The 16188-nt window shown below is 49.4% G+C and overlaps 1 protein-coding gene across 4 annotated transcripts in view; it reads right to left on the bottom strand.

Annotated features, from left to right (window-relative positions):
- Window positions 1–16188, bottom strand: part of ZNF683 (zinc finger protein 683) — a 334807-nt gene that overhangs the window by 66046 nt on the left and 252573 nt on the right. The window contains exon 1 of one of the 4 annotated variants that reach the window (XM_078682654.1): window positions 5102–5340. The exons of the other annotated variants lie outside the window; for them this stretch is intronic. The gene's annotated coding sequence lies outside the window, so the exon portion shown is untranslated. Of the gene's footprint in view, window positions 1–5101; window positions 5341–16188 lie in introns of those variants that run through there. 4 annotated transcript variants of the gene reach the window in all.

Genomic DNA, 16188 nt, shown 5'->3' with positions numbered 1-16188 from the left:
CCCCGTACCTGTGACCTCAATGGGCTTCACCTTTGATCAAGTCCAGTATCCTCTAGGTGCATATCATGTCCTTCCACTAGGCTCTTTACCCAACACCCTTTCACAAAGAGCCTGATGGAGCCCAGGAGATGTAGGATCTAGCCTTTGTGACGACCCCGTGCTCAGTGCCCTCACCCCTGGGGCTCACTGGGCACAGAGAGTTCTGAATATAGGTTCTGACATTTGGCCACGCCCTGTACACAGAACCTGTGCCCCACATCCTGCAGAGCATGGCCTTGTGTGATTGTCAACTTTGAGTTTTATGTGCATTCATGTATATGTAATGAGTAAATGCTTCTCTAATTACCACCACTAGCAATACATATCCTCATAGTCATAACTGTAGTTGGAAGACTCAGGTATATAGAAACAAAGCTGTGTTTCCACAGTCCTCGAACAGGCACGTAAAATAGAATTTGCGTGTGCTTTTGTGAAGATATTGATGATACCAATTGTGTTATTGAAGCACTATGATACCTCGAATAAAGTCAGTGATTCTGTCAATTCGGATGTCATCTCCTTGTGTGTGCACTGTACACCCAGGCGCTGCTCAAAAACGTTAGTTGAAAGTTTTTGTAGTTAAGATCCAATACCTTAAGATCACTGAAATTGACTAGTCGAGGTGATTTACGTAACCATCTGTGCCCAAAAAACTACTCATGACATCTTATTTCATGTCACAGGTTACATCATTGATGCCTTCACATATTATATCACCTTGGCATTGGCAATGCCATCACTGAAGTCGCTTAGTGCTCCACACTTGGTTGCTGGGAATTTGAATTTGGCTATGCTCAGCAGGTCTCTGCGCAAGTATGCCTATGGCAAGGCACTGTGCTCAGTGCCCAACCCAAGGAAGCTCTGTTCATGGACTTTGATGGTGTGATGTATGCCTGAGCGCAGGACAGTGCCCAGCCACTCTCTCCTCAGAGCCCATGAGGCTCAGCCTTTGGCTGCACTGGGCTATATTGGGATCATGTATTCCCTATGTGCAAGGTGCAATGGCTGGTCTTCAGCCAAGCTCTGCACTCATTACCACTTCCCCCAGAGTCTGCTGTGTGCATGGGTGTGCCCTTCCACCTGGGCTCTGCTTGCAGAAACCCTTTGCTCAGCTCAGACTTTGGCCAGCAGACTGTGGAAGAAGGGCTTGGCCTTTGTCCAGGGCCAGGTACTTACCTCTGTGCCCCTACCCAATATCCCAATGTGCATAGACTTATGTTTTTACCTTTCAAAATCTAAATGTCATTGTAATGGAAAAGTTTAGAAACAAAGCTACATTTAAGCTGTTTGTCAACAGATGTGTAAAAGCCATCATTTGTTTTTTATGATGCAAATAATGATGAAAATAGTGGTTTGATATGTTATGTCACTGTTGATGTCACTGTGATGTCATCAGTGACGTCATGTATGAGCTCCTGAGCAGTGCATTGGGTAATAATGGTTGCGCATCTCATCATAAATGGTGAGTCTGATTAGGTTTTTTGACTTTGGATCAAAGTCCCTTCAATGTTAGTATTTTGGTGGCATTTCTTTTTGCATGCCACTCAATATTTTATCTTCGTAGTAATCACCAACTAATTTCATTTAACATAGTTGTATGTGTGACTTTATTTCTTTTGCTATGTTATATTTTAGCCCCTACCCTTGAAACCCTACCAACAGGATGACCTGTCAGTTTTTTAGGCATGTAGATCACCACGACTAGTCAATTTCAGTGGTCACCCAGGCTCTTATCGCAAGTCGACTGGATGAAGGAAACACCCTGTACATCAGAATCCCAGTCCATGTCCTACGCAGACTCCAAACCATCCAGAAAACTGCCACCAGACTCATCCTGAACATCCCACGAAATAACCACATTTCTCCACACCCACCTCAACAATCTCCACCGGCTCCCAGTCCAGTAAAGATGTAAGTTCAAGCTACTCACCCATGCCTACAAAACTCTCCACAACACTACTCCAGCTTACTTCAACCACCGCCTCAGCTTCTACCAACCCATAAGACACCTTCCATCTGCATTCCTAGCAAGAGCACACCTCCCTCGCATCAAGAAGACCAGAAGCAGAGGACGCTACTTCTCATACATTGCAGCCAAGACTTGGAACAACCTACCGAAACACCTCAGAACCTCCCCCTCCCTCATAGACGTCTGAAGGAACTTCAAGACATGGCTCTTCCAGAAAAAACAGGCATGAACTCCTCCTCCAGAGCTTTGAGCACAGTTTCTCTTTCATAATAGGAATTAATATCCAGACCCAGGACCTCTGGACCTTCCTCTTTTGTTTTGAACATGAACTCCTTCTACCCCTCCGGCCTACCCTACTGAGTTCCACGATACCCTCACAGTGATTAGCTGAGCTCTACAAATTCACATAACATAACACCTGTAGTTATGACCGGTGCCCAGGTCTATGGCCCTCAGAGTCAGAAGGCTTATCCTTTGACTATGTCCAGTGAGATCATGGTTCAGGTCTTGGCATTCTGCCACACCTCTGGAGCCTGCTGAACATTGTCATCTGATATTTTCAGAGTGCTTCAGGCATAGTGCATGTTTTTTAACCATGATCTGCTCTAGTTCCCCTGCACACTGGACATGGTCCTTATCAAGGCCCACAAATAACAAAAAGATGAGAGGAATGTTAGCAAATCAGTTTAGCTTTTAGTTTGAAATTGCAGTTTGCGAACCTAATGGTCAAGATAGACAAATCCCACTGTTTGTAAGAATACTTTTTTTGTTTTTTTTGTTAAATGAACACATTTAAACCGAACCACAAAATGGACATATTCTGATTGAAATTGTATTTTTATGTTAAGTTTTGAGTAAGTCTCCTCAGCCCTTTTTGCTGTGGTACAGAGCTTACACTCCGATAGAAATGAAAATAGGGATTTGGTCTTATGGTTCATCCCCAACAAGGTTGCCCTCCTTTCACCAATTTGCACAAAGCTTAAGAGGATGAGACATATGTGATTGCACTACGTCACTGGCAAATTTGGTGCAGATTTGTGAAACTGTGCTATTATTCTATCAAAAAATGGAGTTTCCATTGATTAAGGATTCGACAGTAGCTACATAGTCGCTGTTTCCCAAAACATTTAGAATGTATTGTTTTTTTATTAAGAGCACAAAATAATGTATGGTGTGAAAAAACATACAAATAGTACCATGCTCCCTGGGCCATAGCTCAAGTGGCAAAGGTCTTTCAACCACTGCATCTGAATCCTCTGCAGACCATATGGGGTCAGAAAACTGCTATCTGGCTCCCCGTTACTTCACTCCAACCTTCCTTCTGGAGATTACCCCCGGCTCTAACTGTATCACCCCAAGATCACCAGCAAACTTCCAATCAGAAACATTCTCAGGGAGCTAAATGTCAGCAACAGTAGAAGGAAAGAGCCTGAATTAGAAAATATATGTTGCTGAAATTTGAGGTGGAATGTTGATAGGAGCAGGTGGCAAAATACCATACATTTCAGGAGGAAAGCTCTCGGCAGATACAGATCCCGCCCCACCCCCGCCCTTTCAGAAAATAGTGTTATGTGCCAGAGTCGGCCTGAGGGTGCTGTAGTAGTAATGGTGTGAAGTGTGTGTCTGGTGTGTTGTCAGACAAGGTTTGATGTGGAGGTGGAGTTGTGCGGTATTGTGGTATATGTTGTATAGCATGGTGTGCTGTGGTGTGTAAGAAAGCTGTGCGGTGTGGATTGATGAAATTCCAATCAGAGGTGAAGCCCCCAATGAAATTGTATGTAGGTTGCTATAGGTCTGTATTTGTTCTAGTGTGTTTTTGTACAGGCAAACAGTATGCTCCGTGTTGAACAATTATGAGAGGTGGTGTGGTATAGGAATGCTGTGTTTTGTTGCACTCACCTGAGTTATGGTGTCCTAGGCAGCAGTGTGGATATAAAGTAGTGTAGTTTGTTGTATTATGGGTGGTGTATTGTGCAGGGGAGCAAAAAGTTGTTGGTATGGTGGGTGTGATATTATATAATGTCTACTTGATGTGATGCTCAGTGGTGTCTGTGGTGGAATGACGTGTTGTACAGTTTGGTTATATCGACTATGGTGATGTGGTCGCGTCGAGTGTAATGTGATGCGCTGTGGAAAGGTGTGTGTTTTATGTGGTGAGGGGAAGCATGGTGTGCTGCAACCTTTTGAGAGATGGTGTGGTGGGATGTGGTATTCCCCAACCACTGTGGTATGTGTTAAATCCTGAGTTTGTGCTTCTCCCGACCAAACACTCTTAACATATACTGTCTATTAGTATCGGTAACATATGACTCCTACACCTTGTAATTCTCATTGTCTACTGAAACATTTCCAACACACTGAATTACACATGTTGCATGTATTTTCTCAGTGTAATGTGTGAGTGATTTAAAGTGCTGTGACACCCTGCACTGTGGTATGAGTAGCGCTACAAAACAAATGAAATGCATGTGAGAGAGTGGCTATGGATAGATGAGGGACATTGTTGGAGGGTGGCAGTGAGGAAATCTGTGGAGAAGGAGGTCATGAGGGGGTGCCAAAAATGATTGTCACATTGGGGGTCACCAGAGGTAAAGCTGGCCCTGGGTACTGCCGGTATGTGGAGTTGGGTGGGGTGCTACGATGGTATGTTGTTGTTTGGTGTCATGTTGTATTACATTTGGTTCACAATTATATATACATAGCACTTCATAACCCTGACGAAGTACCGATACAGAATATCATAGTGTGAGGTGGTGGTTATTAGGCCATTAATAATAATTATAAATGTGTTGATATTAGTAATTTAGAATAATCAAATAATCAAAATAACACTAACAGCAATATCAATGTATTATTATTATTATTATTATTATTATTATTATTAATATTATTATTACTGTGAGTAGAAGTAGTAATAATAATAATAGTAGTAATAATAATAAATAATAATAAGGATAACAGTAATAATAACAACAATTATAATAACAATAATAATACTTATCATGATAATCATAATCGTAATAATAATGAATTTGTGGGTAGTGGTAGTAATATTCGAGAAATGCTATTCTGAGTGCCCTGTCCCTCGCTTACCGGCTCCCGTCCCAGGTCGGTTTCGGAGTCCCTCCAGGGCGCAGTCTGTTGTGGACGGACATAGGGTGCGCGTGGGAGTCGCTGTCCTCAGCTGCTCCGAGCAGCGATGGCGGGGACAGGTATATGAACTGTATAACTCCCCCCACAGCCCACAGCCCCCCGCCCCCTACACATACACACTTTATTCCGCTGCCCCATAGTTTTCGGCCCAGATGTTTTGAGGATTACAGAGATTAACCAATCACACGCAGCGACATGGCCCCTCCGTCACCCCGCGATGAAGAGATGCTTATAGGGATTGGGTGTCTCGGTTGTCACTGGGGTGGAAGAAAGCGACTCGTAAGGGTGACAGCTTGTGGGTGCCGAGGTGACTTGCCGAGTTCCCGTGGTGACACACCCGGTGGGCAAAAAATCATGCTTTCGAAAAACAAGTCAACAAGACCAAGTAGGAGCCGGGGACGTAACACACGCCCCGCTCCAGGGGTCTCCCATTCACCACAAGGCTAAAGAATATATGGGAGAAATGAGCGACTCTGTGGTCCCTCTTTATATTCTTCACTGGGCCCATCATTTTGATAACGCCATTGACCAAAACAACAGTTGGCTGATGGAATGTGTCGGCTTCTCTTTCTGCTTTTAAATTTTGTGAACGCGCTAACCGTTCACGGGCATCGAGGCGCTGTACAAACAGATTTACCAGATCGTTGCATGTACATTGAACCTGCTCGCTTTACAAACCATGATCGCTTTAGTTTAAGTGGCGGAACTGATGCAGACGATCTGTCAGCTCGTCTATTAAGCAATTAAAATGACAATGCAACAGTAGACGATATACAACTGTAAACTGCATTGCACCTTAACGCAGCGTTAGCCACTGTTTCCTGGAAGGAGAGGGAGGGCGTAGAGACACGAGCAAGAGGAGAGAATTTCACCAAAACCAGACAAACCCGTAAGTGTATATATCTTTTTGATGAATAGATCTGTGGGTTGTCCAAGGTTACAGAGTTCGCAGAACAGAGGCGTTAAATCCAACTGTCATCCTTCCGAGGTCGATAACATGGCTTTCATTGACTTTCGTAATAACAAATCACTTTATTTTAAGCACTCACACACTAGTCAAGCTGTGGGAATAGTTATTTCTAGTATCTTTGACTTGCGAGGAGGATCTTCTCTGTGCCTGGGTCGTTGAGGGGTCCCTGCCTGAGAAAAAGATTGGTGAGGAGGGGTGTGCCTCTTCAAGGAGTTTCGGAAGTAGTGTGGGAAGCTGCGGTGTTCAATGTAGGTGGCCCCCCTCATGCCAGAGTTTGGAGATAAGGGTCCTACCTGGTGCAGGGGTTCTTGAGGAAGATTATATCCGTGCCAGGGGATATCATGTGTCTGAGGCTGGCAAAAGAAAGGGAGGGCCCTGTATGTGCCAGAGGGTGACTGAAAAATGTCTTACGATGCCAGAGGTTAGCAAAGACATTTATGCATGCCAGGGGCAGGTCGTGGCCGTGCCTGAGGGTTGGACTAGTCCGATCTGTGCCAGGGGCTAGTATATAGAGGGAACACTGTTCTACATCAGCCAGGGGCAGGCCAGGGCGTCCTACGCGGACCAGGTGTTGGCGAGGGAGTCAGGCACGACGCTAGGTTGTGATGAGGAATCCTGCCTGGACAGCAGTTGGCAAGGGGTCCCACCTCTATCAGGAGGTAGTGCCAGCGGTCAGTGGGGAGGTCCTACCCGTGACCAGATAGAGAGGTCTAACACCCCCAGGAAGGAGGGTGCTGGACGCTGGTGGGGATTATGAGTCTCCTACCTGCTCTGCGTGGCCACTGCCGAGAGACTCCAGATAGACAGTCTGAAGAGAAGTGATGCTCTGTTCTGCTTAGCGCCTTGCTTTAAAGTGTGTTCAGAGACAGGAAGGATGTAAGAGATGAGGCTGGGGAGCACTTAAATGTGGACGGGTGAGTGAAGCAAGCGCTACACTGATAAAACCTAACACCCAGGCAAAACCCAAATTCGTAAATATGATACATGTTTTATATACCAATAAAAAACCTTCTCTTTTAATCGATGGTACTCTTTCACCTTACTTTCACCTGCAAGCCAGAAGCAGGCACAGACGCCCTATCACCCTTATTATTTGTTTTGTGTTTTGGACCTTTTTCAACCGCATTGGACATAATGTCAGAAATCACTAACCTTATATTCTGGATACCACGGGAGAGATGCACTCTTCCACTCCTCACCACACCCACCACTGACCACATACAGTACATAAATGTGGCTCAATCTGGGACACAAATTAGGCATGGGACACAAAATAAATGTATACCCCATTAGCAAATCGGATAGCTAAAAAGAGTGGCCCATATTTGCAAATCGGGGCAGTTTTGAAAATTCAAAGACACATTGTGTAGGTGTTTTGCAAGGTATGGGAGACTGCTTGGATTTGTGCTTGCTGCAATGTTTGTTTTAATACAATGAAATCACCAATAACAAATGGGTCAGCTGGGGTGCGTGTGGGCAAGCCGAGATGCGGTTCACATCCTAGATACGCTTTGGGACCTCCTCCAGCATCCTGAGCCATCTTGGTGTAGGCAGAGGCCTTCATCATGCTTCAGGTTCTGAACTGGGATGGTGCAGTGAGCTAAAAAACGGTGATGGATCAAGCCCTGATCTGTTGACTGGGTAGGAGTGTTCTGATTAACTCAGATACTCTGTCCATCACCACCCCCTTTTTGAAATATTCATCATGCTTCACGGCACCGCAAGCCAGCCAACATGAGTACCCTTCACCCCTGAGGACCGTGAGCTGTCTGGGGCCTGGCAGTAAATGGGGAGTTGGAATGTGGTGGCTAGGGAGAAGCCGACAAGATGGTGGCCCGCTAAGACGAGCAGCTGTGGAGACTGACCCCACACCTGCACAGCCATTCTGAAGAGGGCTGGTGGACACAGGAATGCGGATCCCGTAAGCCATGGGGAGCTTCTCTGCCTCCTCGCCCCCCCGCGGCCCCCCCCCCCCAGGGCCCACGAGCGGCCCAGATACCGGCCGCACCGGCTGAGAGTGACTCAGACAGCCGGCTGGCCAAATCCTCTATACGCCCACTTCGCAACATCTCGGAACTGGTAAGCTTCAGAAGTCTCAAATCTAGATATGGGGGGAGTAACTCTGCCACCCTTCCCCTCTCACTCCTTCCCAACCGAGTTGGCAGTGTTGGTCCCCGCGCCTGTGAGCAGGCGGAACCATTTGCCAATTGCGGGCTGTACAGTGGGTTGCTGCAGCCCGTACGACGACTTTCTCCTGCTAGAGACCCGGCAGCTTGTGCTGCCTCGACCCGTGGAGTGGTGGCAAGTGGGCCGAGTGAATGAGATCCCTTGTGCTTCCAGAGGGGCCGGTAGTTTGCTGACATCGGGGAGCTGGAAGTGGTGGACCCTGGTTTTCTAGGGGGCCCTTGTCCTCTCTGTGAATTGCCAACACAAGACACCGCACACTGGACCAGTTGTACAGTGGCACTGGGACTTTCCTTTGGGGGCCCGAGACACACAGGTTCACACTATGATTACCTGGGGGAGCTCCCCATGTGCGCCCCTGTACCCTTCCTGCTGACAGTGACCTAATGCACCCAGCGTGCCATGGGTAAAGACAAGGGCCCCAGGGCCTACACCCAAACAAAGGTGGACAAGTTTGAGGTCCAGAATCGTCCAGGCACTGATCTTTGGCTTGACCCCACCTCAACCTTGATGCACCCCTTTGCTACCCCCACAGACCTGGTCACCACCTTACAATCCATACAGGCCTCTAAAGATGTAGTTGAGACCAAAATTGGTCAGGTCGGAGTGGTTGTGGCACTGCTGCACCAAGACATGCATAATGTGGCAGGGTTTTCTCCCTGGAAGATGAGGTGGACACACTTGAACACTCTGTGGCCAAGCTAACAACTGCAACTGCTACCCTGGAGGCCCGAGCCAAGGACTTAGAAAACCAGTCACGTCAAAATAACCTACTGTTCGTAGGTTTCCCAGAGGGCATTGAGGGCCCATTACCTGAGAATTTCCTGGAGGCCTGGCTCCTGTCCTGGGTGCCTGAGGGAAAATTGTCTCCATGGTTTGTGATCAAAAGGGCACATTTCTCCTTGGCCCAGCATCCCCCCAGGAACCCGCTACTGGCCTTTCATAGCCTGAATCCTCAACTACAGAGACAGGGACGCAATCCTACGGTAAGCCTGCTTGGTGGGCACCCTGACCCACTACTCCTGCAGAATCACGGCCTTCCAGTGATATATCCGGGGGTTAAGCAATGGAGGAAGTCCAACGAGGAACTGAAACAGAAATTCAGAGCCATGGACATTTGGTACATGCTTATCTTCCCAGCAAGGCTTAAAAACATCCACAACTCCAAGACCTACTTCTTCGAATCCCGGGAGGGCGCATGGGAGTGGGCAGCCGAATGCTTTAACTTTCATGGCTGGCGCCCCCCACCAAGATCAAACCTGTCCAACTGATTCTTAGATGCGTCCCAGGGCCCGCCAGAGAGTATGGTCATGAAGGGGGCCGCCAGTGGCTGAGCGCTCCTCTGGGGCCTAGCGGGGGGCAGCAATCGTTCTCGCACTGGGGAGCAGTGCCCTGAGATGAACAGCATGAGCTGAGATCAACGCCTTATGCCCCTCCCCTTTTCGCTTGAGCTGTAAGGGTCTCACCCAAGTACAGATGCTGGACCCAAGCCCTAGTGGCGGCACCGCCCTTGGCACTGTTTTGTACATTAATCTTTTATGCTATACTGTACATCAGTCCTGCTTCATCCAGTAACGGAGGAGGTGCCACGCTAATGTTTCACTCATGTTCCAGTTGGAGGGTTGGTTTTTAAAGCTTTGCAGGTGACAGATGCTTCAAGGGGAGAAGTATGGGGCCGGGGGGAGTTGGGGTGTTTGGGTTGTTTTACATTGTGTTGTTTTCTTAGTTTCTTCAATCGTAGAGCGTCTCTGCTTGTACGCATCACACTAGACACCACATGGGAGGAGGATAATGCTCCTCACTCCTGTCCTCTGAGATCGGCTAGTCCCTGGGGGAGGGGACTCTTGTCTTGCCCCACACTATGTATGACCTGGGGTCCAATGTCACACTTCAAAGTCCTGTTGTGGAACGTGAATGGCCTCCTGGACCGCAGTAAGCGTACCATGGTTCTCCAATACACTCAGCGCTCCAAACCAGATGTCCTGCTGCTGCAGGAGACCCATCTCCTTGGCTTCCATTGCCCCTTCCTGAGGTGCTTTGGATATGAGAGTGTCTATCACAGGATCTTGACTAGGGAATCTCGATAAGGGTGGCAATACTCCTTCATAGGTCCTTCTTGTTGGTGGTTACTTTGGGGTGGAGGGCCTACTCGAGGGAAGGGAATGTGCCATGCTAAGTGTGTATGTCCCGCCCCAAGCCCTGGCCCAGGCCCCCTCCAGTCTTTGGAAGGTACTCCTCGACTTTCAATCCGGTTTTGTGATGGGGAGGGCAATTTTAATGCCCTGCCAAATCCAGGTCAGAACTGTTCAAGTTCGTACAATGCACACAGACTCTCCCAGGCCTACCATCTATCATCATGTATGGATTCCCTGGGGCTGTATGGCATCTGCCACATATGGCACCCCAGAGATAATGAATACACCCACACCTTGGTGACCCACGGAACCTTCTCATGCATTGACTTGTTGCTTCTGCCGGCCATAGATACCCTTCAGGTCATGGGAGCTGCGATCCTTCATCGGGGTATCTCAAGTACTTGTTGATCTGGGAAAACAACTCTTTTAAATGAGCTGGAGGTGGGCCCTTTGGGGGAACATTTGGAGGAAACTTTTCGAATTCGAGGGCATGGCCCTTGGCCACAATGTCCAAGACCCACCTATCCGACGTTATTGAGGACCATTTTGAGTAGAATTTTGAGATTTTTCCTCCAATTTTTATGTGGGAATGCGGCAGTAGCGGTGGCAGGAGATGAAACTCATTGTCTTTTATTTTAATCCTTTCCGCGGTAAGCAGGCTTTCTTTTGTTTTGGGAATAATTTGTGTGGCGCTGGCCGTAAGACTGGAAACGTTGGGATTGGTAACATTGATTCCCTTGCCTGTAGGAAGATTGCTGATTATAACCTCCTCTAGCAGTGGACGATCCACGTTCTCTCGCACCCCGAAAAGGGCGGCTTCCGAAATTGTAAGGTGCCAAAGGACCTGGCTATTTCCGTGTCTTTCTTGATTGTCCGCGGCTTTCTCTACCTGCGGGCCAAACAAAAATTCCCCATCAAAAGGCATGTCCAATACCTTAGCTTGCACCTCCAGGCGGAAGGAAGTCTCTTTTAGCCAGCCTTGCCTGTGCAGGACAGCAGCCCCCGCTAACTGTCTGAATCCAGTCGAAGCCACATCAACTGCAGAGTCAGTAATCTCAGCCGAGATTCTCTCACCCTCCTGCAGTATTTTCAGAGCTTCTGCTTTGGAGGGTTCTGGAAGCATGTTGATATATGGCGAGATATATGGTGATATATGGCCGGTCGTATCTGCCCAGAATGGCTAAAGCGTTGGCACCCCGGACTGTAGTTGCTGCCTGTTAGAAACGGGACCTCTGGCTGGCCAAGGCTTGCGCCAAGGTCAGTCAGGGATCACCATTTCCAAGGTCAGGGCCAGGGAGTCACACACCAAGATAACCCCCGCTCACCCTCTAGGTAACGTGGCGCGAGCAGCAAGGCTAATCTCAGAGGCGATGTGTAAAGCGTTTGCGCGCGCACCCCAGCGACAACAACCAAAGGCCCACCACAAAGGAAACTCCACACAAGGTTATATCAAAAATAGCCTTTGTATTATAATAATAAGAACATAGTAGATAACACACACACTTTACAATGTGCCAACAGGCACGGGCAAGATTTACAAGGGATTATGTACAGGACAGGGCCACCTGGACCACTGTCAGGGGTATGCACTTTTTAGAAATAACACTTGTAGGTATAACACTTTAGCACATAAACATACAATGACTGTAACACAGAAATAGTGAATGTAGCATACAACCAGTAACTACTGGTAAAGGGAAAATACCTCCTACGCCACCCTAAACACTGTAGGGAAATCACGCAGGGAACTAGGACCTTATCATCAGGACCTATGGAAGGGAAACCTATCACCTAAGCAAGTCACATTTAGCAAAGGGAAGGAAACCTAAAATAATCACCTAGGCAAGTAACATTTAGCAAAGGCAATCAAACATCAACATTCCTCTAAGCAGGTCACTTTTAGCAAAGGGAAATAAAAGCACAAGGCATTACCTAAGCAGGTCACTTTTAGCAAAGGTAATGACACAAACAATCCTCTAAGCAGGTCACTTTTAGCAAAGGGGATAAAAACATAAAGAATTACCTAAGCAGGTCACTTTTAGCAAAGGTAATAACAAACAATTGCACATGAAACATTAAAACACATTCAGAGGTGCAGGTAGAACATTTGCGCAGAAATCAAATAAGCAAGTAACTCATAAATTGCGCAGGGTGCATGTAGCACAACACTAGAATGGTCCCTCAGGCCAACTGGCCTCGCAAGGGCTGAAATGCCCTGAGTCTCAGTGTCAGGGGAGGCTGCACAGGCAGCACAGAACAAAACCTAAACGTAGCAACTGTCCACTAAGTGCTGGACAGTTGTAAATACCGCTGGGCAACGTTGGAGCCTCGTGGGCTCAAGAACACCGGTGGGGAGACACAGCGTGGGAGCCTCGGGGCTCCAACCAATTAGCTGGCTGTGTCCCCCTAGAGCCTCTCTGGCTCGCAAAACCAAGGTGCTGGCACCAAAGAGCTTCTGCGCTCTAAAACAATTAAAATGCCCCTAGAGCCTCTCTCAGGGCTCTAAATAAACAAATGCCCCCTCGAGCCTCGGGGCTCGTGAATATACTTAGGGCGGGAGCCTCTCGTGGCTCTAAACAAATAGATTGCCCCCAGGAGCCTCGGGGCTCCTAAATCAATATTGTGGCCACGTTGGAGTCCTTCACGAACTCGAGAACAAGGTGGCCCCCTGAGCCTCGCAAGGCTCTCAGTACTGAACTGCCCCTTTCGTTGGAGTCCCCCCGGGGGACTCAGGAAAGAGCAAAAATGCCACAAGAGCCTTAACCGGCTCTACACAATGGAGGGGAGGGGCGGGCACCGACAATGTGCCCCGACGCCCTCCTCCCCGATTCTGACTGCGGGCCCCCACTCACCGGGTTTCTGGCTCCGGGCTGCGCTGGTGTCTCTCGGTTCTGCTGCCACTCCGGGGCTCTCCTTTCAGTCGGGAGCCTCGAGAAGACGCGCCGGCCGCTTCCTGCTTCTTTGGCCTGGCCCGTCAGGCTACAATCCGCCTGACTTCCCCTGGGGCCGCCAATGGCAGCGCGGCCCTGGGGATGCGGAGGCGGGACTTCCGGGTCGCTCTAGGCAGCGGCCCGGCAACGGCTTCGATGTGCCTGGGCTGCGGCGGTGAATACCCGGGCAAATGCGGCGTGGGCAGCCGCTCAGATTTAACAAGGAAAACGGGACAATGCCGGGTGGGCACCGGCGTCAAATTAAATATAAAGCGAGGTGGGCACTCGCTCGGCCAAAAATTCGGGCAAACGCCGGGTGGGCACCGGCTGGACAACTAGAGCGCTCCAAAGCGCTCCAAAGGCAAAATCAAGCGCTCCCAGCGCTGGGAATACGAATAAAGCGCTCGAAGCGCTAGCAGGAAAGATAAAGCGCTCCCAGCGCTAGGCAGCACCAAGGAAGCGCTCTTCAGCGCTAGGGGCAAAAGAAAAGCTCCAGCAAGGTCTGGAGGCAGGCAGGGGGGCAAGGCAGGGCCAGAGCCAGCACACTGGGTCTCCAGGCAGGGAGACAAGCCAAGTGGCGGTCCTCCTGGCCCCAGCAGCAGCAACAGCCCCCTCTGGCAAGGATCCAAAAGTAGAACAATTTCTGTGGGGACACAGCCCCATTTTTATACAGAGAAATCCTTTGTTAGGAGGTGCAGGGTGGGGGGAAACCAGTTGCAGCTGGCTTGGGAGTACCCTTGATGGCCCAACCACCCCTTTCATTCACTGGGGAGGCTTGGGTCATTAGACAAACCACAGGGGGGCGGAGCCAGCATTGTGTGGGGAAAACCCAGCCCATCCAGGACACAGATCTACTCCTCCCACACATCACTCATGCTGATCTCACACTCACCACCGGGCAGACCCATCCAGACTTCCTGGAGCCTGGCATGCCAGCCAGCTCCAGCCAATCACGCTCCAGTATCCTCACTGCACACATACATCAATGTCCAGAAGTAGCACTTCCCTTCTAGACACATACAAGCCGCACATACCATTGTGCAGCATTCATTCTCACGAGTTCATACATACTAAACTCGAGCCTGCACTCCCCACACATCAGGAACTACCAGGGCACACACATTCCCCATGCATTCCTATGGGAGGGCAGGCCAGCCATACTACACGCACGCACTTTCACTCTGGGACACAGGGAAAAAAGTGCGCCAAGACCCAAAAATCACTACACAGGGTCACAAATAAAGGCAAAAAGATTAGGGGTGAACCTGCCCTAAGGCCCAAGTCTAACACGACCCCCTTCCAGCCAAAACGCAGGGCAGACCGATCACCACCGTGATGGGCTTCCCTGCTTGGGGCGATAAAACAAGGACGCGGGCCCACAACTGCAGGGACACCCTCCTGTTTTACGCCACGGTTAACCCCTAGGGTTCCTTCTAAAACTACTGTAGGGACTAACTGGGGTACCCCACTGATACTCTCCACCTGCCCTCGGCCAGGACCAGGCCCTAGGCCACCCAGGTACCACTGGATCCTGCCTACTCACAAAGTGGGGGGTAGTAACCCCTGGCACATAACAGCCATTTTCCACTCTTCCTGTCTGCAAGACAGGGCTAGACTGCCACTGGTTCTCCAACCTAGGGTCTACAACCTTAGGTGGACCAGGAGTCCCAGGGAAGGCTCTCCTCCCCTTACCTCTTCTTCTAGGGTTCCTCCTCCTCCTGCGAGGGGTTCCCTCTAAACAACATTCTCCCAACCTAGGGTTTAACCCCTCAGGTGGTACCGGGGTCAGAGGTGGGCTCTCCCACCCTCTGCACCCCCTTCCAGAGTCCTGCTCCCTCCCAACCGGGGCGGTACATCTGGAAAAAGAACTGGTCAGGACCCTGATTACAGTAGTCCCACCCTTCAGGTCAGGCGGATCCTGAACCTGGCCTTCCAACCTCTGGTCTAGAACCTTTGGTGGAACCAATGCCTGGCACTCCAGGACTTCTGGGGACTCACATACTATCCCCCAATCACTCCCTTCACTGGACTTCTGTACTCTCCCTCCTGGAGCGGTACTGCCAGCCTCTAGGACCATAGAAGCTCCGCTTACAGATGCTCCAGGTTCTCTACACACTAGGAGATCTCCCTCAAGTGAACTAACAGGCAAGTCTAGGTTCCCTTCCTGGTGTTCCCTAAAGAAACCATCCAGGCTCTGTGACAGGGCTTCGGGCGTCTGGGGACTCTCGGTCACACACTCACTCCCGCTCCACTGAGACAGGCAGTCAGCCCCTACACCCTTCTCACTAACCAAGGACCTAGCTGGGCTACTCTCACCCTCCTCCACCACACTGGGCTGGAAGACACCTGACCCACTATTGATGGAATCACCCACTAGTGACTCAAAAGAACCTCTCGCACTGTCCCAGCGCTCTGCTTCCTCTGCGAGGGTGTCTAGATCAGTCAACCCATATTCCAACAGGTGTTGGCGCAACCCTGGCAAACAACTATTGAGCACCTGCTCTCTTAGAACCAGATCAAATAGCTTGGCAAACTCAGTTCCCATGTGAACCTCTAGCCAATCACACAGTGCATCTTGACATTCATCCACAAACTCTTCCCAAGACTGGTGAGACAGTTTCCTAAGATTCCTTAATCTCAACCTATTCTCCTCCTCTGGGGAAACAGGTACCATACTCGGGGAACTGGGAGTGGGACTGTCTACACTAACACTTAAATCGCTGCCACCACTGGACTTCACCCTCTCTGGGGAATCCAGACAATTACAACTGTGGGTAGGGAAGAGTCTATCCTCTAGGGCTGCTCTCT

This window comes from Lissotriton helveticus, chromosome 3_1 (genome assembly GCF_964261635.1).
Source record: "Lissotriton helveticus chromosome 3_1, aLisHel1.1, whole genome shotgun sequence".
Classification (NCBI taxonomy): domain Eukaryota; kingdom Metazoa; phylum Chordata; class Amphibia; order Caudata; family Salamandridae; genus Lissotriton; species Lissotriton helveticus.
The sequence above is the reverse complement of the archived record's forward strand: the minus strand, read 5'-3'. Positions and strand labels throughout refer to the sequence as shown.